Source organism: Macrobrachium rosenbergii, chromosome 56 (genome assembly GCF_040412425.1).
Source record: "Macrobrachium rosenbergii isolate ZJJX-2024 chromosome 56, ASM4041242v1, whole genome shotgun sequence".
Lineage (NCBI taxonomy): Eukaryota > Metazoa > Arthropoda > Malacostraca > Decapoda > Palaemonidae > Macrobrachium > Macrobrachium rosenbergii.
The window spans coordinates 20,810,090-20,832,770 of NC_089796.1; the positions used below are offsets into that span (position 1 = coordinate 20,810,090).

A 22,681-nucleotide genomic window follows, 5' to 3' on the forward strand; every position below is an offset into this window, starting at 1 on the left:
GACGAGGTGCTTTCTTGGAGGCGCTGAGGACTGCTTTGATGTGCCTCTGGTGTTCGCTGTGAGACCTGGAAAATATGAGAATGTCACGACGTAGCAGACGAGTAGAATTTTAGGGTCCCCAGGATGCTGTCCATGAGCTGGGCTGGAAGGTGGCCCCGGCCTTTCAGCCCGAAGGGGTGGAGAAGGCGAATACATAGGGACCCGAAGGGCGTGATGATGGCTGCCTTTGGTATGTCTTCTGGCGCAACAGGTACCTGAAATAAGATTTAAGAAGGTCCAATTTAGTGAATATTTCGGCCTGGGTGGAAAGGAGGCCGTAGGTCTTGCATATTGGGCAGAGGTAGTGGTCGGGCTCACAGTACGTGTTGAGCCGTCTGTAATGCCGCAGGGTCTCCAGGAGCCGTCCGGTTTCTGCACCATGTGGAGGGGGAGGCCCATGACTGGAGGCTTTCCTGGGCAGATGCCATCCGCTTCCATCTCCCGCTATCGCTTTTTTCGCTCCTGAAGGCGCTTGAGGGGAAGCCCGTGAACTGCATGTCGGGGGCCCTTTAGTCACTATATGGTGGTATATGCCGTGTTTGGCTGGGGCTCCCGGGGGACTTACGGCGAGCTCGGCTTAAACACCTCAGGGAACCCGACAGAAGGTGCGCGATTGCAAAGGCGACGGCGCTGATGGTGGGTCTGGGTCCCGTTAACGGGAGACCGCAGGGAGTCGGTATCGAGAGGCGCTGGCGCCACGCCGACCAGCAGGCCGGCGCGCCAGAAAATCGGCCCCCAGGGAGTGGGGTTCCTACGCCCGCGACGGCGAAGTCCCAGGAGTACTGGCTGGCGATGGAGATCGACAGGAGCCTGGTGCCGTAGGAGATGGAACCGCTGGCGGCCGTCAGGGAAGGCGGTCGGTCTGCGTCTGGTTGCGGTCCCTTCTGGATGCTGGGAAGACCGACTTGAAGGCTCCTGCCGACCAGCATCATCCTTCCGAGACGGTGTCGCGACGTAGAAACTACGTTTGAGGCCCTGCTCTTCGCCGCCATGGCGCTCTCGTCCTGCTGGCCGCCGCCACCCCGCTTTTTGAACGGTTGAACGGCAGGGCGGCAGGCAGTTTCGGGCGCCCTTTCCAACCACTTGTGATAGCGACAGAAGCCCGGGACCACCAGCCTGTGGTTCGTGGACGCCTGTTGGCGGCGGCTGACGTGGCTGCTCTAACGCCCTTCAGGCTGGACGTGAGTTGACCGGCTGAGTGGCCGGTTGCAGCCGCTGTGGTTTTGACGGAGTCTGTGAGGTGTTGTGCCGCCTATGAGGTCCTCGACAGGCATGGGTGCAGGGGTGAGCCATCTGCTTGCGATCGGGAGAGTTGGCGGGCGATTTTTCTGGCACTTAAGCTTATCTCCTGCCGCTGTTCGCGCTACCCGAGACTGGTGTTGACAGAGACTACGAACATGCCCTCCAAGCGCTTGGATCGAGGTCGCGGGCGTGATTATTGGCAAGGTCGATAGCAGCACGGGCGCCCGTCGGGCGATGGTGGGCAGGGAGCAAGCCGAGGGAGGGAAATTTTTGTGGTGCAGGCGTGAGGGTGAGTTGCTTCGGCACCGCAGATGAGTTTGTTGTACACGCTCCGAAGGGCGTTGAGCACTGTGTCGCTGCAGGATTTTCGGGTCCGTGAGGTCCGTGACGAAGCGGCTTCCACCCCGCGCAGCCACCGGGGTTGCCCCGCGTAAACGGGGCGCAGCTTTAGGGGGTGAGGGGGCCCGCGATTGTGTTGCCCGCCGTCAGGTGTTCGGGCGCTGGTGTGGAGTTGCGGAGCCTCGGCGCGGGGCGGCGCAAGGCGGCGGGGAGTGTGGTAACCGGAGTCCGCTGGGTCCCGCTAACTGCATGAAGGAGGGATATCCGCCCATGCTCGCTCCTTTGACCCCCTTTACTGGTAGATATCGTTACGGTACGACTACGCGCGCCGCAGGTGGTTCCGCTTAGGTGACGCTTGGTGGGGCACGACGAGTCAGCATCATTAAACGCTGTTACAGCGCTGTGTTTAGGCCGCGGTGAGCGTTTTTTGAGAAATCCTGAGCCAAGACTGAGTCGCCGGTGAGTCCGCTAATGGCTCCGGGATTCGGGGTCACCACTGTAAGGTGTCAAAGAAACGAAGCAGGTAGTTGCTACTGCTGATTTATTACAGATCCAGGCGTTATATTACTATGGCGACTGGACGCCGGGCCGTGAGAGACAATGGAATTGATTGTGACCTGAGGTCGAACAATAAATAACAATATAGTGAACGAAAATGCACCATAATACGAAACATACAGAGACACAATATAGATACAGTCTTGATGCCTGTGAATGAAGAAACATGTGATACACAATGTGTGACATTCGTATAAATACCATAAAGTAAAAACGATTAAAATGCGTGACCTGGGTAATGTTTTAGGCGTGACTAATTTAGCTTGAAGAAAACGGGGGAGTTGATTAAAGAAAACAAGCTCAGCGGAGACTTAATTAATGGCGCCGCCGAAACACTATCCTGGCGCCGAATTGGTGACTTTACAACTCCTTGACCTATTTCCATTATATCAACAATAAGCTGTTGTTTTCATGGTCCTTCTTAATGTACTCCTGCAAGTCTTCCGTTTCTTTTTATTCATGTCGATAATGTTGTTGAGGTGCCGCATTCTAAAACACCCTCGTCAGGAACACCAACTACAGCAGATTTCATTTCAGCAGCTTTTGTTTTTAGGCATTCCTGTAAAGACGGAATCGAGTGACACTAGCTGGGTGTTGACTGGTTCATTGGTGGTTCCTTACTGAATGAATGCACATGGTATTTCAGATTTAGCTGGCCTTGTGCCAGCACGGGCTCTTGCTCTGAGAGCAGCCCACGATGTACAGAATTGAAGATGTTATTGGCCTAAAAGCGAGCTGCAAGTAGCGTCTACACACACACACAGCAAAAACAGAGGTAATACTGGGATATCTGTTTGTCGGCAGACAAACAGATGGTTATTGTGAGAGACATAATAAATGTACAGTAAAACATATATCAATGGAAAGCCAGGGAAGTTCTACAAATGGCCAATTGCATAAGATTCGAGATGATTAATGACTACAATGCAGTAGCATAATATATGTGAAATGGCGACGCTTATGCCTTTCACAAAACATACATACAGTTTGATACAGAAGATCGTGGGAACATTATGGAGAGTACATGATTAGAATGCTTGCATGGCAATGCAAGTAGTGGTGATTGTACTATATCAAGACAACAATGGTTAGGGAGAAACAGACAAAAATATTGTATGGTAGAGGTTGCGTTCCTAGAGTGAGAGAAAATGGGATGCTTTTGTTTTTCCTCTTTGTCTGGGTCCCTCCGAGGATATGACGCACGAACGCGCACACGCGTGTGCTCGAAGAGACCGCCATCGGTGCGATGGATGGGTCTCTTACATTCTGTTCCTGGTCTAAGACCAAATTGCTGTAAAAATCTCTCTAAACATTTTTAGTTTAGAAAAAAAGTCGTCTGACGGTGCTTAGAGTTTTCGTTCGTGGACCCATGTTTCTGAAGTAAACTATATTTGGATATTTAAAGGAAACTTTTCCACTACATATCCACCGATATATTTTAAGGACTCTTCTTCGATAACAAATCCCATTGTGTCTCCTGATTATCCAGTGGCGTCGCTATGGGGGTGCCCGCGACCCCCAATCAGATGCTCGGTCCCCCACTGCCCCCCAAGTTGAAATTGTCTTTGTAGGTAAACTTAACGTCTTAACCCTTTGGTGGTCAAATGCAGAATTATAGTTATAGGTTTTTAACATAAATGGCATGTTCATGATATTTTGATCCAACTTAATGTAATCAACTTATGCATGAGGTGATTGAAACTATAGTTACAATTTTGAATAAGTGCAATGCAATTTTCTACTGCTGCTTTCTTAGAGTTCATTTCCAGGGAGAGGAGATGAAGAAGAGGGAATGATATAGGTTGAAATTTTGAAGAGATTTTGGAGGGTCATAAATCTTTTGTTGATGATATGCACTATTTTGATATATTTGCATGACAAGGATACTATACTATAGTTGAAAAATAAAACTTGGTAATTGAAATTAGGCTAGTGTTGGATATAAGGTTGTGAGGAAATTTACCTTACAATATTTGATACATTTGCATGTAGCAAGAGTTGAAAATTAATTGAAAATTGAGCTCTATAATTTCAAATACAGGTTCACTAATTACTAATACTATTATTCTCTTTCATTCACTGTGATATATACATTCGAAAATAGTATGTTTTACTAATTACAGAAATGGTATATTAGTTTTGTGTAATTTTCTTTGCCTCCCCCAAAAAATATCTTGGTCCCGCCTAGCCGCCCGCCCCCCCCCACCCTCCACTTATGGAATGCCAGCTATGCCAGCTGATTTCTGACATTTAGCGAATTCCGTTTCCTCAGAAAACATTTCGTCATTCTTAAGATCCACATCATATTCCAGGTCTCTAAAAATTATGTTTGTCATACATATTTCCAAGGCCATTTCCCTGCCATGGAAAGATTTATTAGGTCGGCTTCCATCACGTCCAGATGATACCGTTTCATGGGATAGCGGGTCAAGGTTTTTATTTCCTTTGTCGCAGTTTGCCTTACCGCTAACAAGTTCGATATCCCTAACAAGCAAAAGGTTTTTCAATCTGTATTTCAAATTAACTGCACTGGGATGATCATGTGAAGCCCCCATCTGCCTAATGCACCCAAAAAAACTTTTCAGTCTTGATTTAATCTCCGCGTTATAAAAGAAGCGTCACAACTTTTTTTAGCATGTTCTGTAGCCCAATCATTTAGTGGTAAGATGATATCGCACCTTTTTGGAATTTGTAATGGCTGTTAAATTTTGGGTTCTTTGCCCTCATTCCCAGCTTTTATGTCACCGACCATCATAGAGGAATTCATTACATCGAACCATTTATTCATTGTAGCTATGAAATCGGCACTTTCCTTCCAACTGTTGCTCTCTAGGAAGCCCCTTTCTCCTAAAAATTACAATGCCTTTGCACACGAATTTGAAAGTAGCTGTACAGCGTACTTTACACACTGTCTTTGTAAGCCACTTACATTGATATGTGTCATCAATTTTATAAGCTAAAGCAAACTCTGATACGGTTTTCATTAGCATTTCACGGATACAGGGATCAGATACACCATTTCCATAAATAAACCTTGGTCCAAAAAATGATTAATTAACTTTATCAAATAGGGATTATCAGCAAATATGAACACTTTCCTATCAGCACGTGGGTGTAAACATTTTTTTTTCGGGGTTAAGGGGATCAACACCGAATTCTTTCCAAACCCACTAAGTACAAAGTTCAAGATCATGGACAATTGCCACAACGGCGGCAAAGCCATCCATCTTTTTCAACGTTGATAATATCAGTCAGTTTTTTTTTTTTTATGCACATTGGAGTCATCATATTAGTAGTGTATGGGTTGTTTCCAGCTTCCCGTCAAGCCTCGTAGCATAACTACTTGAACTTTTTCATGAAATGAAATTACCGCAAGTTTTTCCGTTTCCGTCATTGTTTCTGATTTTTCCCTTTGACTGAAAGAATAGGTATATTAGATTATAAGCGTTGCACACAATATCATACGCTTTGAAAAACATGCAATATTTAAGGGTTAATCGTAGGAATGATAATTGTCTTTTTTTCTTCTTTCTTCTTTCTTTCTTTCTCTCTCTCTCTCTCTTCAAACGCTTGGGCAATTAACTCGAAACTAAATGACAAATGTTCGATCGAAGATGACATAAAGGGATGATATGGAAATGTTCCCTTAGCTATAGTAATGCCTCTACTGACCAATGGCTGCGTTCAATTACGTAATTCACTGTTAGTTGACTGTTGTGGTTCGAAGCTGAGGGAGAGAGAGAGAGAGAGAGAGAGAGAGAGAGAGAGAGAGAGAGAGAGAGAGAGAGAGAGAGAGATGACGTGTGTTTACTTCATCTTCCCACACCCAAGGCCCTATGAATGACATCACTGTTCTTTCAGTGGTCTTGCCTATATGAGCTTGAGCCGACCCCTCAAAGTATATTTAAAGGACCTTGTTTAGGGCCTTAATGCGTGTTATTCATATAGTTAATTCGACACCTCTCTGTTTCAGAGGGATGCCTTTATTGTGTGTGACGTAGGACAAATCTCAGCTCACTCTTTCATTCGTCGCAGGAGTCCTCCACGTGCGACGGAACATAGGAATTTCATCTTTTACAGCACCGTTAATTCCTTAATTTTATGATCTTGTTATTCACGTGTGCCCATGGTTGTAGCTAATTTGTGAACTGTTGTTATTATTTGTTAAGTATATGTAGTTAATCGTTAACTGAGTATAATTACGCCTCCCAGTAACTTGACGAAGGGATAATGTTGAGGTTAGTACTCCCTGACTTTTCATTCTTCTCAGTTTTTTTGTATTGCTGTCAGTCATTTTATAGTAGTCCGTTGCAAGGCCATGGCTGGCAAGTAACGCCAGGAACGATAACTATTAGAAAGTTCAAATGCCGATTTGATTAAAATATGAGAAGATCCAGATGAGGCCATGTTTGTAATGTGTAGAAACAAAAATGTGTACATTTTTATATTTTTGCTTAAAAATGTTCACGTGTAAGCATTCCTATTGGAGGCTTACAGACGACCAATTAAGGAAGCCGCCAGAGATGGATGCTAATAAATAAAATGAATGAAAAATATAAAGCCCCACAGGAATAAGGGAAGTACTAATACTAGGGTTAATCAGTACAGCGATACAAAGAAAAAAAAATTGTTTAATCCAATAATGTTTGGATAAAATTTTGCTATATCTTAATGACACACTATTCGCCGCAGGAAGGAAGGGGTGGAACTGCCATCAATGGCCGTCATGATCAAACCAGAAAAAATCTGCTGAATTAGAGAAAGAGAAAGAAACCAGATTAAGTCAAAATGAAGAGCGGCACAATAAACATATTTTTTTTTAGTTCAAGTAGTCGGTACGTGGTCTTGTCCTGTGGAGTATTAACATAAAAGATTCAAGTTGTTTCATGCCAGTATGAACCCGGGAGAAAACAGATTAGTCAGAGATTACCGCAGGGCGCAGACCTCGTTTGCCATCCTTAAGGAAATTGCTGGAGTAACAGTCTGGAGGAAATATGTAATAAAATATGAAAACCAAAGAATTGGGAAACAGAGGAAAAAGACAAAAGTAGAGCTAAGAGAGAGAAGATTGTGTGATATTTACTAGAAACAATGTAATAGAAGCAATGGAGAAAATTAAATTTCTGGACGGAAATGTACTGAAGTGCGAGGTTTACATCCTCTGTAGAGAAAGGTAGTATGGGGATTTTATCCTCATGCAAAAAATCAGGGAAATTAAAAGGGCTGGATTTAACAATGAACCTACAACAGAAAGCAAGTAACAACTGAAAAGGCTGGGAGATAGCACAAGACTGCATCCTTAAACCTTTCTCCTAATGCTCTTTCACATGTCGCCACGTAACGCTTTGCCTCCTTCTCGCCCTTCTACTCTAACATGTTCCACCCAAGCTTCCCTCACTCCCTCCCACCTTATCGTCCTCACCAAGCGTCCATTCCTTGACTCTCATCATGTGGGTAATTTTCACCTACTTAGGACTTTTAATTTCTTTTTCCTCCAGCCCCTCACTCAGCGAGTTTCCCCAAGTCTGCCTCAGCAGCTTCTGCTCTTTCTTTCCCCTTAATGCCCATGATTTTGAAAACGAGAAATAGAGAACGGTTGCATATAAAATTCAGGAAGTTAAACTGTGTTAAAATTAATGTCCTCAGATTAGATTTATAATAACAAAATTTCATCAAAGATAACATGCCAGCCAACTATTTTGTGGAGTAAGCGCTACTATATAGGAACCAGTGCAAATGCTGTACTATCATTGTCTCTTCTCGCCGGTTATCGTAATAAACCCAGACACAGGTTCTTTTGAAAACACACGACTAAATTCATGACTAAATCTTTTGATTTCCTTCGCATATTTTTTTTCCTAACACTGCTTATTGTTGTAGTTGTTACTGGTGTAATCCTAATCTCTTTCTATCTGGTCCCACTGCGAAAAAGTTCAGTACCTTCAAACACAATGTTATTTACATAGCCCAAATTTTTGGTCTGATACAACATGCAGCATGCTGGTCAATTTATTCTCCTTTTCAAATGAATAACTAGTTTTAAAAGACCCGCCTCCGGCAGGGCATGGCCAGTCTCCCCCACACAAAAGTAGGTCGAATTAACGTCTTGGGGAGAGCGTCAAGATTCGCGGCAGAGTCGTTGAGTTCCCCGGAGTCCCGGATGTTTTTGGTCGCAATGTGGTGGATGTCAATTAACATGAATGTTTTAATTGATGTTTAAATATTTTGATATTCACCATGTTTGATACTTATTTGTAAAATGTTAAAAAGTTTAAGCCAAATTGTGCAAAAATAACATTGCAGTTGAAACTGTCACGTATTCCTATAGAAATGAAATGATTCATAAGTGTAAGCATGAAACCGTGGAAATATTTCATATTCGATGCATGTATGAAATAAACAACCAAATTTTAAGTACCGGCATTATCAGAACTATATATATAAAAAAATATTAACCGGTAAACGTAACGATGATACCTACAAGCCATGTAGACAATCAAATAATTTTTTATAAGTAAAGAAATCTTTCGAAACATGTATGTAAAATAGAGACAAATTATTTCTTATGATGTATGAATGGTGAAAAATAGTTTGTCCCAACAGACCGTAAAGTACCATACTTTGTGTTCGTTTTCCTCTTTCGTTAATAATCACCAGGATTTGTGGTGGTAATTTAGTCTAGATTATTGTCTTTGAGAAAAGTGATAAGATGGGGGTTTAGTTGTCTCTAATCTACTTCATTCTGATGAAATCGACAATCTTTAAATGTTTGCTGGCAACAGTTTTATTTAAAGTGAAAAGCAAACTGCTCGAACACATTGTTTGCAAACGCCATTGTACAGGCTAGGGCAAAGTGAGATGAGCGCTCCAGTTGGGCGGGAAAATTATCCAAATCCCGATACGTAGAGAATACGTAAGTAACAAGAATGCACCTTTCCGTTCAGTATGCATTGTATGCTAAAGATTACAATAATGTTGAATGAATGACGTGTTCATCAGAGGCTAGAAAAGTAGTCGGGTTTCGGCTTATTGATAACCATGATGCCAGGTTACGCTGCGTAATGTCACTTGACCACAGCTTGTATCACCAGGAAATTTGTGTATTTGCCAAAATATATCTTGTAGAACGTGTATGCACTTTGTAGATGAAATGTCAACGTTGAAACCTTGACGGTATTAGTTGAGGTTAGGTGAAGATGTATCGTTGTCGAAATCAACCTTTGGTCAGCTCTCAGCTGGCTGCGACCAGTGAATGGCCCAATTTGACTATAAATTAGAAGCATTGGTTTCAAATGTCTTAACTTGTGTTATGAACGTTTGCGACTTTTGCTTTCTGCTAGTAACAGGCTCCATGTACCCCAAGCGATAGGGAACCTCACCTTTATGCTATATGCTACCACCTAGGTGACCGCCCTATAGTCCGAAGGCCCGAAAGTCAGCAGGTCCGATAGTCCGAAAGTCAGAAGGCCTGATAGTCCGACGGACTAATCAGCCCCCACCCCTCAATAGCTAAGACGCAAAAATTGTAACCAGTAAACACCATAAAAAAATACTAACATAACGCACTTAGGGGTGCTTTACTGTTACAATTCTTGCCGACAGCTAGCTATGGAGGCGGGGGTGGGGGCCGCTTGCTTCGGAATGCCAGCTTAGACCTACGACTATTGGACCTTTGGACTAACGGACTGTAATCACCACCTAGGCCTAGGTTATTCGGGGGACCACAGTGGGAAAGCAGGGTGAGAGTAAGCACACAGCAAGTGAAATACAAGGATAATATCATTATAAATCTTATTCAGATTAAGGTAAGCCTATCTAATGTTTTCAGACCAATAGCCTGTTATGCATTAGGGTAAGGACCTGGGGTAAAATTGAAGACTTCTACTGTGCGCATGTATGCTAGGGTTTGTAATTAGCCTTACCAGTGTATGCTCAAAATTGCGCTGTGTTTTTACCTTTTCAACTGGTTTTTATACATTTAGGGTTCTGATATTGGCGGTGCATCTGCTCTGTTGTCGGCCAATGGAATGTCCTTCACCGTGTTTAGCACTGGCCCCGGGGTGGGTGTTGGGTACCCATATACGCAATAAGTTACTGCACTTGGCCGGACGGTATATGAACCGCTCAAAAGAGACGCATAATTCGCTGCGTCTTGTGAAGATCAGGTATGAAAACCCTTTGCTGGAATGACTTATAATAATTACATGTTAATTAGACTTTGAGTGCCAAAAATGAAAGGGTAAATTCACAATTAGCAACTTGGTAGAACTATGGGGTTGCTCCACATCAGGTATTACCTTGGAAATTGACTTTTCAAGTAGCAATTTGGGTGCTTATTAACAATTCATCATTATTTTTTGTCAGTCGACTGTGATTAATCCAGTGGTTACCAATGTGATAGGGGTCAATTTGGTTTTTAAGGGTGGGCAATCCAAGAATGAGTTATTAAAGGTGAATTTTTTTTAGCAAGTAATTCAAATGATCAGTGTTACAGAAAAAAAGCTTAAATTCGAATTATTTTATATTATTCATTTCAGTTCTCTACTGTAAATTTTGAAACTATCTGCTGTTTTTGTATGAGAATATCCACAGATATTTTAATTCTTAGTAATTTCTTTCTCACTGTCCTTTTGTTCTTTTATTCTTTTCTTCCATGGAGACCAAGTTCTTTGGAAGCTTGTTTAAACCAAGTTAATGGCCATTTAGGCTGCCTCCATGTGAATAGGAGTTCACTTTTTGAATAATAAGAATTATATATCAGCACTGGGAGCATCAGGATTTTTGAGGTGATCAGGTGAGGCATGGCCAAAAAAAGGTTGGGAACCACCTGTAATTAACATCAGAACTGATATGTTATTGTATGCTGGGAAGCTTTTGGTAAAAAGTGCAGTTTCCTTCACCCAAGGGGTCCAGCGAGCAGAGCCCCCAGCTAAGTAACACGACCTACTAGGTTAGGTTAGGTTAGAGTGTGTTAGTTTAATATAGCTCCTTTCATAATAGGTTTCCTTAGCCAATCCCCTCTTGAACATATGGCTCCCCAATGACTTAAGCATGCACGAAACCATTCCATAACAACATCAAGGCAGTCCAAAACCCTGGGTCCCCAACCATGTTGGGTAGATATGAAGTTAATAATAACTGACTGACAATGAACAACACCACCTCCTTAATGAGCAACTCTAAAAGCTTAGGAAAAATCAGTTTCCAAGGTCTGTGCAATTACCCCTTAGTTTTATCAATTTTCTGATCAGCGACTACTGGGAACTGGGCAACAGTAGTAGTATTCAGATTTACTGGACTTGGTACCTTAGGGTTTATGTGTTGGTTAGGTTATTTGCTTATGAAACAAACATCAGAAGTATTCAAAGCACACATTAAAATGTAGGAAAATGATATTTTCAAGTCCAAAATGCAATAATGTTTAAGTAAAATTGTACCCGTCAGAAATAGTGTGAGCAACTCTAATTCCCTTTTGACAGTGCTAACCTTGGTAAACGAAGACCACTCTCCCCCGTGTTAAGATAACTGCCAGTTTATGTGCAAAATGGTTGCTCTGTGTAGAACCAGCCCTCTGGTGATGCATATAAGGACATAAGTATAAGATGGCAAATACCATAAAGAGCAACAAAAGACTTAAATATAAAAAAAAAAAGAAATAAAGGGTGGTAAATATTCCGGTTGGCAACTGGCAGAGACCAGGCCATGGTAGTAGTCTTCAGTTTTACATAACCTTAACTAGGCAAGACCAAAATCAATCCATTACAGTCACCCCAATGTTCTCTTAAGCCAGGCCCAATCATTGTTTGGCCTAGGACTCTTAACTGGTAACTGTAAAGGTGATGGCTGCATGAATATATATTTTTTTTATATATTTTAGCTAAACAATGTAGAAAATGGTGTATATAATGCATTATAGGTGAGGTAATACGAGAAAATTACCGAGATATTGAGAAATTCACCATCTTTTCCTCCTGTTATACCTTTCAAACCTTTCTCTCAATTTCTGTTTCAGCGCTGGATGACCTTATTGATCCCAGTGCTAGGCCTTTGGCCTATATGCAATACTCTTCCTTCCTACTATCTTTTGTCTGTATTTTTACTTTACTCACTGAGGGGCTGGTACCAAATAACGTGTCCAGTGGAGCTCGTACCATGTTTAGTACAAGGCATTCTTGGATTAGAGTAAAAACACTGCAAAAGATGGCAGATTTCTGATTATATCGGTAATTTTCTCATATCTCACCTGTACTGCATTATATATACCATTTACTACATTGTTTAGCCAAAAAATTATATCAGTAAGGGATATCTTGCAGCCTTCTCCTTTACTTGTACCCTGTAGCCTAATAGATTGTACAGTTAGTGTAGTTTACAAATCTACCAGCTAACTGACATCACTTTCTTTGGTAATTGTAGTCTGTGCCTATGAAGTTCATTGATTGGCAAGGTGTCCTATAATTTGGTTACTGGAAAGTTGGCTGTGAGCTTAAGCTGACCCCATAACATATCAGTCATTAGGCTGCCTGAGATGTATTGATTGCTTCATGCATATTTTTTATACAAGTAACTTACCAAGTAATTACACAGCTAAGTAATCTACCTTGTGTGGCAACTTCATGAATTTCGCGGTACCGCTTTTTGACTGTTTTACCTAGGTGACAGCCTCGCCCTCTACAGGGAACATTGGAACCACACGGCAGCCAGTCGACAATTCATTTTTGCCGCCGTGGTGTCAACATCGCGGCCATTTGCAGCAGCTTTGATTAGATTTGCAGTTGTTATTTCATACTTTCGGTGAAGTACACCGTTTTGTTTTCGTTAGCACAGACTATAGTTAGTCTTTTGTTAGAATTTGGACCAGCTTTTCTCAGCATTATGTCAGATTCTAGTGGTTCTAGTTCGCTATTGCAGTGGCATAGGCTGTAAGGCTAGGTTACTTAAAGCATGTATTGATTCTCATACAGTCTGCATGAGTTTTAGGGGCAAGTTTGCAGTGTAGATAAAACCTGTATTGAATGTGTTGTGTGGGATAGTAACCAATGGGAAGTTTTAAACTCTCATTTAGGCAAGTTAGAGAAAGATAGAAAGGAAGGCGGCTTAGAGCCGAGAAACACTCTATGAGCTTAGAGGCTACACGTAGGCCTAGCTTAGAGGTTAGCCCTGTTATCTCCCCCTTTCGTCTCCTATTCCTACTTTCTCTCCTAATACTGGCCCTCCTACTGTACATCTGTCTACTCCTGTGCCTGGCTCCCTTGCTTCCAATCCTAATACCATTGCCAGTCTCGAAGTTAGAATTGATAAGATAATTAATATAGTTGTTGGGGATGTGACTGAATTGGGGAATTCTGTTTAAGGGATTTTACAAAAACTGTTTTCAGTGAAAGTGCAAAGTGATAGTGCAGTGCAAGTGGAGGAGGTGGCTGCTCGTCCCATCGGCTTTCCTAGACTGAGGCCAGTGTCCTGCTCCCCCGCACCATTTATTTTTACTACATTTTCTATCATTAAGTACTCTTTTCATTTCACTAAGTATAAACGAAAACAAATGTATTTTTTTTTATCAGTGATAATGAACTATAATTTACATTTTCATTCGCATTGAATTTGGAAGCAGAATAAAAATAAAATAGTAAACAAAGCATATATTTTAAATTTTGTTCTTATTCCTCTTACTTTGTGGATAAACAAAGTGTATGCTGTAATTAAACATTAGTGGGAATTAATAAGACAGTCAATCTGTTGCAATGTTTCTGCATATCTAGTAAGGCTAAGCACATCAAACTTCCAAAGGGAAACAAGGTATAATGTGTAATTTTAGACAATTGAAAATCCCGGGAATTCCCGGGACCCCGGGATTAGGACTAATTTTATCCCGGAATCCCAGGACAAAGAAAAAGCTCCAAAACGACAATCCCTAGTTGGAGCTGTCACCTAGGTAAAACAATTAAAAAGCACTACCGTGAAATTAAAAAAGTTGCCACGTGAGGTAGAATACTTAGCTGTGTAATTACTTGGGAAGTACTGTATATATAAAACTTTATCATGAAAATGTCATGTTAGGTTACAGCACATAGTGTATCTGGTCTATATATAAACTTATTGCCATTTTTGTTTTATCAGTAGGACCATAACTTGTGGCATTTTTTCTGTGCTAAAATCTTAAGAAACTGTCAGGTAATTCTAAGTAACTCCACGTGGAGATATTGTTTATTAATGAAATTTTTTGACTGAATATAGAAGAAGGTGTATATGATGCAGTACAGCAGAGATAACTTGAGAATTTGCTGAAATAATGTGAGAAATTTACGATCTGTTGTTTATGTCTTTACGCAGAAAGGCCTCTCCAGGATGCCATGTTTAGAACCAGCCATTTAGGGATTAATGTAAAAAGATTAACAAAAGACAGTAAATGTCTCAGATTGTTTCTGTGAATTTTTCGAGTTACCTTATCTGTACTGCATTGTATACTATACACCCTTTTCTGTGTTGTTTAGTAAAAAAAAATTTCATTAATAAACATTATCTCCTTGCAGAGCTCTTCCTCAGAATTACAAGTTGTTGATAAGAGACATAAGATTAGTTACTGTCTTGATGTCTTTTTACTTTAGTACCAGCTCATGATATTGAATTTTTTCTGTGTTCTTAAGTCTCATGAAAATCATACTGAAGTCTGTCTCAAATTTCCTTGTTACCTAGGTATTTACTGATGAATGCTGTCACCCGTTGTTACCCACCCAGACCAGTTCTGTGTTCTTTGTTTATGTTTTGACATTCGTGCAAGTGGGGCTCTGGATTGAATTTTTTTTCTAGTGCAGTGTGGGAAACAATGGCTGATGTATTTTGAATCATATTGATTTCATGTGGGGTAAATTTAAAAGAGGTGTCTGCATGAAGATATTGTTTACTAATATAATTTTTTGGCTAAACTGCAGAAAAATGTGTATAGTGTATAATGCAGTACAGTTGAGATAATCTGAGTTATATGCTGATAATGAAAAATTACTATCTTTAGTTTATGTTTTTACATCATCCCAGAGAGGCTGGTACTAAACACAGCAGAACCTTTGTCGGGTGCTGTGTTTACAGTGGTACCAGCCTGCCGGGGATGTAAGTAAAAACATAAACAAAAGATGGTAAATTTTCACTATCTTGGTAAATTTCTCAAGTTATCTCACCTGTGCTGCATTATATACACAATTTTTTATATTCAGTCAAAAAATTGTCAATAAACGGTATCTTTGTGCAGCCGTCTCCGTTACATTTACCTCCTCTGGAAATGAGGGTACATTGTTCCTTGAATTATTTTAGCTCTTACAAGTCTCCGTTACATTTACATCCTGTGGAAATGAGGGTACATTATTCCTTGAATTATTTTAGCTCTTACAAAATTTCATGCAAAATTTTTGTTTTGAATATTTATGGTATTCATTTTGGTAGTTATTCCTATAGAAATACAAACCATTGTCCTTTATATATAGGAGTACCTTGGGTGCGAGCTGGATTGGTTGTTGACCTTGGTAACTAGGTCCTTAGCTGGGGCTTATGGGGTGAATGGAAGAATACCCCTCACTCACCTAATGTCAGTGGTCACTTTTTCTTTCGGCTGGAGTGGTTGTCGAACTTGGTAAAAATGCAGATGGCTGGCGGAGATTGGGGGGTGAGTGGAGAAATACCCCTCACTCACCTGAAGTCAGCATACAGGCAGTACCCGGTTATCAGCTATCCGGTTTTACAGCGTTTGTCTAGTGACGACGGTAATTTGATTTTTGGCACCCATATGCACTGATCCCCACTTATTGGTGCCGCTGATAACCGGATATCATCGCTATTATCGCCGATTTTCGGTTATCGTTATGCTGTTGGGAACGGAACCCCCACCGATAACCAGGGACTGCCTGTACTATTTTTTCAGCCAACGATTAGGGCAGATGTGCTTTGCTTGCTGTCTACATGTGCAGTTGGAAAATTTTGGTGAATAGCCTGCTACCCTTCATTGGTTATGTGCTTTTGTGTGTTTTGACTTTTTTTATTCTTGGTTTTTCACCGGGAGAAAAAAACATGATGAATGCTACTATGAGGGGTGTTAGCATTCTTGCAGATGCTGCATACCTCCCACAGTGGTAATGCTCTTGTGTTCTTTTTGTAGGGGGAAGACAGAAACTTGGTGTGCTGGTTGTTCTGTTCTGCAGCGGGAGAAGTTTGGCAAGGGGAGGAAGGAAAAGAGGCATTCACCAGCTTCCTTGGTGAGAATATGCCCCAGTGACTCTGAATCCTTTTATTTCAAACATCTAACTTACCTGGTAGTTATATATATATAGCTTAAGTCCCTGTCGCCACGGCAGAATTTCAAAAACTCACGGCAATCGCCGATCGGTAGTCAGGTGAACCACGCATCGCCCCTCTACCCAGGTACCTGGAACTATTCCAACTATTCCTCAGATCTTCCTGCCGCTGTGCCGGTAAATCATTGGAATCTCGCCGTAGCCTGTGTTTTTCAGAACTTATTTTGTGAAGTACATTTTGGCTTTGACTTTTGCTCGTTTTTTGGATTTGCTTTTGGAATTTCTTACAACATGTCTGACTCTTCATCGAAAGTGTGAGAATGTGTGTGGGGATGTAAGACCCGGCTTGCTCTTCTCCTCCTGGATCCCCACTCAGTATGTGTGAAGTGTAGGTAAAAGTTGTGAGTTGACGATAGATGATGAATGTTTGGTTCTATCTGAACGGGAATGGATTGATTATAGTCGGTATGTGAGAAAGCTTGAAAGAGACCGGCTCAGAAGAGCCAAGAGCACTATGTCTCGCTCTTCTAGGGATAACCAGGAATAGTTAATTCTTTGCCCCTTGCTAACTACCTATTGATCCTTCTCCTGTAGTGGTAGTCTCTGAACCCCTACTGAAACAGGTAAAGACAACACTTAAAGATATGATGGCGCCATTCAGGCCCTGGGCCAACAGGTAAAATCCCCTCACAGATGACAGGGATAATATGTGGTCGCATAATGAGAAATCTAAAAAGTACAAGTGTTAGTGCCGTTGTTAGTGCAAGTGCAGTGGAGGGTGCGACCGCCGACCTGTCGTGCTCCTAGCCTCTTCCAAGCTCCCCAACCCTGGGAGAAGGAAAGTCAACAGGCGAAGGGAGGCGAGAGGTTTTGGCTCCCCGAGCGGTCGTCCCCTCGAAGCTGCTCCTGTTGACGCCCCAGGACGCTCACCCCGCCATAGGAAAGGCCAGGTAATGTTGTACTCTCGTCGTCGATCCACACAGTCCCCAGACGGGCAAGGCGTCATGCCGGGAGTCGAGACCTCAAGAGGAAGTTACCCTATTGAGGGACATCATGATGAGACTTCTCACAGGCTCCAGGTTGTAGCCACGGAGCAGCCCGGAGCGCCCCCCTCTAGCTCCAAGGGCAGCTCTCCTGCCAAGAGCAAACGTAGACAGTCCTGTTCAGTCAGGAAGCCAGGCAGCAAGAGTGTGGTGGACGCATTGCTGCCTTCCGTACATGCTCCTCCTTCGGATTGGTACTCGTCTGCTGAACCCTCACCACAATCCATTCTAGACGATGAGAAAGAAGTAATTCACGAGTTGAGGCTTCCCCAGCCTGTCCCCAGCAGCAGCAGGAAGCCCGCAGAGATAGCTTTACTGCAAAATATGCAGCAGACTTTGTCTTTCTGGTGCAAAGCGGGCAACCAGGCAGAGAGAAGAAGGATAGCAGACGCCCAGCTAAAGCTTCGAGACGCCCAGATGTTCAAGACGCTGAACGAGTGGAAAATGAAAACTCTAGGCGCCGGGATGCACTGCGCTCAAGCCTAGGAGTGAAACACCATGACGGCAAGCGCCATGAACTGGACGCCAAGACGGTGCGCCAAAGCATTGGATGTCAGGCGTCAGGCGTCAAGATGCTGGAAGCCAAGACGGGAGGTAGCTCAGGACGCAGGATGCACTGGCGCTGCCGCCCAGCATTAGAGCACCAAACGTCAAGCTTCAGAAGTTTGTGACGACAGGACGCAGAGGCGCTCTGACGCTGGATGCACTGGCGCCAAGCGCCCAGAATCGAACACCACAAGCGCCAAACAGTAGCACGTCAAGGGAACGGACGCCAGGACGCCAAGCGCCGAGAGGCTGGACGCCAGGACGATATAGCCAAGTGCTCTGACAGCTCGATAATGCATCCAGTAAGCGACGCCGCCACTCGTAACGCCAAGCAGTCGGATGATGTGGACGGCCATCTCTCTCCTTCTCCAGACGTTCATTTAGACGGTTACCGACGAAGAGAAACACCCGCCGGACTTAAAGAAACTGATGTCAGTATTTACGAACTTTTCCGAGAACTTTTGTGCCAGCTGCCCCTCGATCTCTTTTCTCAATTTACTTTAAGGAAGACTTGAAGAAGGCAAGTGTTTACGAAGATGATTATGTCTCACTCTTCCAACCGAGCATTGAAGACCATGCAGGATTGATGGCCACTAAGAAGGATCAAGGCCAAACCGTGTTCTCTCTTTCCCTCGGCCAGACTAGCGCCCAGATCGAAAGCATTTGGTACGCAGACTGGAGAAGCTCTTTGGCCTGGGAGTTCCTGCCTCATCCCAGGGGGACTTCTCTAGTCTCAGAGACGCCGCCACGGCAGCCATGGGAAAGGAAGTGTTTTGCTCCATTGGAGATGGACCACCTCCTCAAGGGCATCTTCAGGGCCTTTGAGGTCTTTAACTTTTGACTGGACCCTGGGAGCCTTGGGGAAGATGGAAGACTTTAAGAACACAGGCACAGAGGAGCTTATTCACCTCATGTCCTGTATGGATAAGGCAATCAGAGATGGTGCAACAACGAACTAGCGGCTCTTTTTTTTCAGCAGGCATCTTGAAGAAAAGAGCCCATCTTTTGTTCTTTTTCTGTCTAATGGGGTCACCCTTTTCAGAAGTCGGAACTTCTTTATGCTCTGCTATCTTCACATCTGTTCCCGCAGGAAATAGTTAAAGACATTACTTCGGCCTTAGCACAAAAGGCCACACAAGATCTAATAACGAAGACAGCATAAAGGAAAAGCTCCTGTGACTCAGCCCTTTCGTGGAAAATCCAACAGTAGAGGAAATACGAGACCCGCTGGTAAAAGAACAACAAAGAGAGGCTCCAGGCAAGGAAGAGCCAGAGTCGGAGTGAAGCACCTTCAGACAGCGGTAGGAGCCAGACTGACCAACTTCTGGCAAGTGTGGGAGAAAAGAGGAGCGGACCCATGGTCCATTCAGTTACTCAAAGAGGGGTACAGGATCCCTTTCCTGAGAAGACCCCCTCTAGCAGCAAGACCAATAGACCTCTCAACCAAATACAACGACAGATCCAAGGCAGAGGCTCTACAACAACAAGTGTCTATGATGTTGCAAAAGGAGGCCATAGAGAGGGTTCAAGATCTGGAATCCCCAGGATTCACAATCGGTTATTCCTGGTCCCCAAAAAGCTCAGGGGTTGAGACCGGTGCTAGACGTGGAGTGCACTCAACGTTTTTGTGCAGAAAAAGTTCACAATGGAAACGATAAAATCGGGTTCAGCAGCAGTCAGACAGCACGACTGGATAGTCTCACTGACCTGCCTCCAGGATGCGCATTTTCACTTCCCATACACCTGAGCTCCAAGAAATATCTGAGGTTGGCCCACAGGGGAAAGGTATTCCAGTTTCGGGCTCTCTGTTTCAGCCCTGGCACCGCTCCACAGATTTTCACAAGGCTGATGACCAATGTAGCAGGTTTTCTTCACACGAGAGGTATCAGAATCTCCTTGTACTTAGACGACTGGCTCCTCAGAGCTTCCCCACATGCTGCCTGGAGGATCTTCAGACCACGATACAGTTATCGGAGGAATTAGGTCTATGGATAAACAGAGAGAAATCTCAGCTGATCCCATCCCAAGAGGTTCTGTACCTGGGATGAAGATTCAGAGTCAGGATTTTTCGGGCTTTTCCGTCCGTAGCAAGGACGGAACAAGCCTTAGGAAAACTTTAGGACTTTCTAAAGGGACAGACATGCTCGGCGAGGGAATGGATGAGTCTGCTGAGGACCCTTTCCTCGCTAGAAAAGTTGGTCTCCTTGTGAAGGCTGAATCTACGCCCATTACAGTTTCATCTAAATCAGAACTGGGACAAGGAAATAGAACTGGAGACCAAGTGCATCCCCATTTCAGAACCAATAAGGCCGTATTTAGAGTGGTGGAACGACCCCGTCAAGCTCCAGGAGGGCCTTTCTCTACATCAGAGGAACCCAGACCTAGTGTTGTTCTCCGACACGTCGGACTCAGGATGGGAAGCAACACTAGAGAAGGAAGAAGTCTCGGGCTCCTGGACCAGAGAGCAGGAGAAGTGGCACATCAACCAGAAGGAACTAATTGCAATCCTTCTAGCCCTCAGGGAGTTCGAACACATAGTGGAGAACAGAGAGGTGCAGGTCAACGCTGACAACACGACAGTGTGGCCTACATCAGCAAACAAGGGGGCATTCACTCCAGGTCTCTATACAAGACAGCAAGAGAACTTCTTCTCTGGGCAAAGGAGAAGAATGTCAAACTAGTAACCCGCTTTATCCAAGGGGAGAAAAGTGTGAGGGCGGACATTCTGAGCAGGAAAAATCAAGTCCTCTCAACAGAATGGACGCTACATCAGGACGTCTGCAGAAGCATGTGGCGACTTTGGGGACGTCCGTGCATAGATCTCTTCGCCACAGTGCAAACGAAGAGGCTGGAAACTTACTGCTCTCCCATACCAGATCCCGAGGCGACATACATAGATGCATTCCTGATGAACTGGTCCAACTTTGGACGTATGCATTTCCCCCTTTCAAGATAATACAGGGTACTGCAAAAATTTGTCACAATAAGGGGACCAGGAATGACCCTTGTGGCCCCTTACTGGCCGACAAGAGATTGGTTCACAGAGGTACTGGAATGGATGGTGGACATCCCGAGGAGCCTACCTCAGAGAGTAGATCTACTCAAACAACCCCACTTGGAAAGATATCACCAAAACCTCCAAGCGCTACAAGTAACTGCTTTCAGACTATCGAAAACTCACAAGAGCTAGAGGTTTTTGAAGGAGGCAGCTGGTGCCATCGCAAGAGCAAGGTCATCCACCATTAAGGTATACCAATCCAAGTGGGAGGTATTTAGAGGATGGTGCAAGAACAACCATGTGTCCTCTTCCAGTGCCTCTGTAAACCCAAATAGCGGACTTCCTGCTACACCTTAAGAGGAAGCTTAATTTTGTACATGCAACTTAATGTGTCAGATATATACTTAGCTATAGTCTCCTATGTTCCCGACAGAAATTCAAATTTTCAAGGCACACGCTATTAGGTAGGTCAGGTGATCTACCATACTCCACCGCTGGGTGGCGGAATAGAACCATTCTCTTTTCTAATCAGATTTACTCTGTCGCTGGTTCCGGCAACATCTGTTGTTGGTTCCTCCTGCTTAGATTTTCATTTTTCGCTTGCTGAGGATTATTTTGGACTGACCTTTGGTGACGATTGGATCTTTGGCTTGGCATACACTTTTGTGGGATTGATTTTGATTTTGGCTTTGGATTTTTCTGTAAGAATGTCTGATCAGAGTGTTGCACCAGTGTTTCGTGTGTGTGTTAGGTCTGATTGTAGGTGAGACTACGTAAAGCTTCCGCAGATCCTCATACTGTGTTCGAGGTGTAGGGGAATGATTGTTTCGATTGATAACACTTGTGTTGAATGCGAGAATCTCACTGATCTGGAATGGAAGGCTTTGAACTCTTATGTACGCAAGTTGGAGAAGGATAGAGTTAGGAAGGCTTCTTCTAGGAGCTCAAGTAGGTCTCTTTCTAAGGAGGTAGAATTAGAACCTAACACTCTTCCAGATTCGCCTGTCACTCCTGTTGTTTCAGCTCCTTCACCCTTCGCCGAACATGTGGATTTCTGTCGGAGATGGCTGCAATGAAGGCCACGATCCGCAAGATGCAGTTGCAGATGCGTGCTTTGGAGGAAAAGAAAGTGAGAAGTGATAGTGATGTGTGTAGTGTCCCCAGTGTAGTGGAGGGGCGTCTGACCTCCCGCATTGCTCCTAGGCCAGACCTCTTCCAAACTCCCAGACCCAGTGGAGGAGGAATGTCGACAGCCAAGGGGGATGAAGAGCACTTAACGTCAGGCGCCTCCTCGCAGCGCCTGTTGACGCGGCCCCAGGCTGCCTTAGACGGTCAGAGAAAAGGGATCTTGAAGAAGTGTTTCGTCTTCATGCTCTTCTTCGCCCAAGCGTGGTTGAGTTCGAGGAGTCGCGCCCTTTGAAGAGGACTTGAAGGCTCATAGAGGAGACGATTGGACTCCAGCCCTGAGCGCTTCCCTGAGGGTTCTCCCGTTGCTAAGAAGAGAACTCAAGATCTCCCTCCTCTTCATCTGGTGGTCAGGAGTCCACCTAAGCAGATCCTGGTGGGCCTCCAGGCTCAGCTTGTTGCTCTTGCTGGCTCTTTATCAAAGAGCTCTTCTTAGGAAGGATGCCTCTCTT

The 22,681-nt window shown here is 43.8% G+C and overlaps 1 protein-coding gene across 1 annotated transcript in view; it reads left to right on the forward strand.

Annotated features, from left to right (window-relative positions):
- Positions 1 to 8,947: 8,947 nt before the first annotated feature.
- Tpst (tyrosylprotein sulfotransferase) overlaps positions 8,948 to 22,681 on the forward strand; it is a 329,702-nt gene continuing 315,968 nt past the window's right edge. The window contains exon 1 of the mRNA XM_067100843.1: positions 8,948 to 9,091. The gene's annotated coding sequence lies outside the window, so the exon portion shown is untranslated. The remainder of the gene's footprint in view (positions 9,092 to 22,681) is intronic.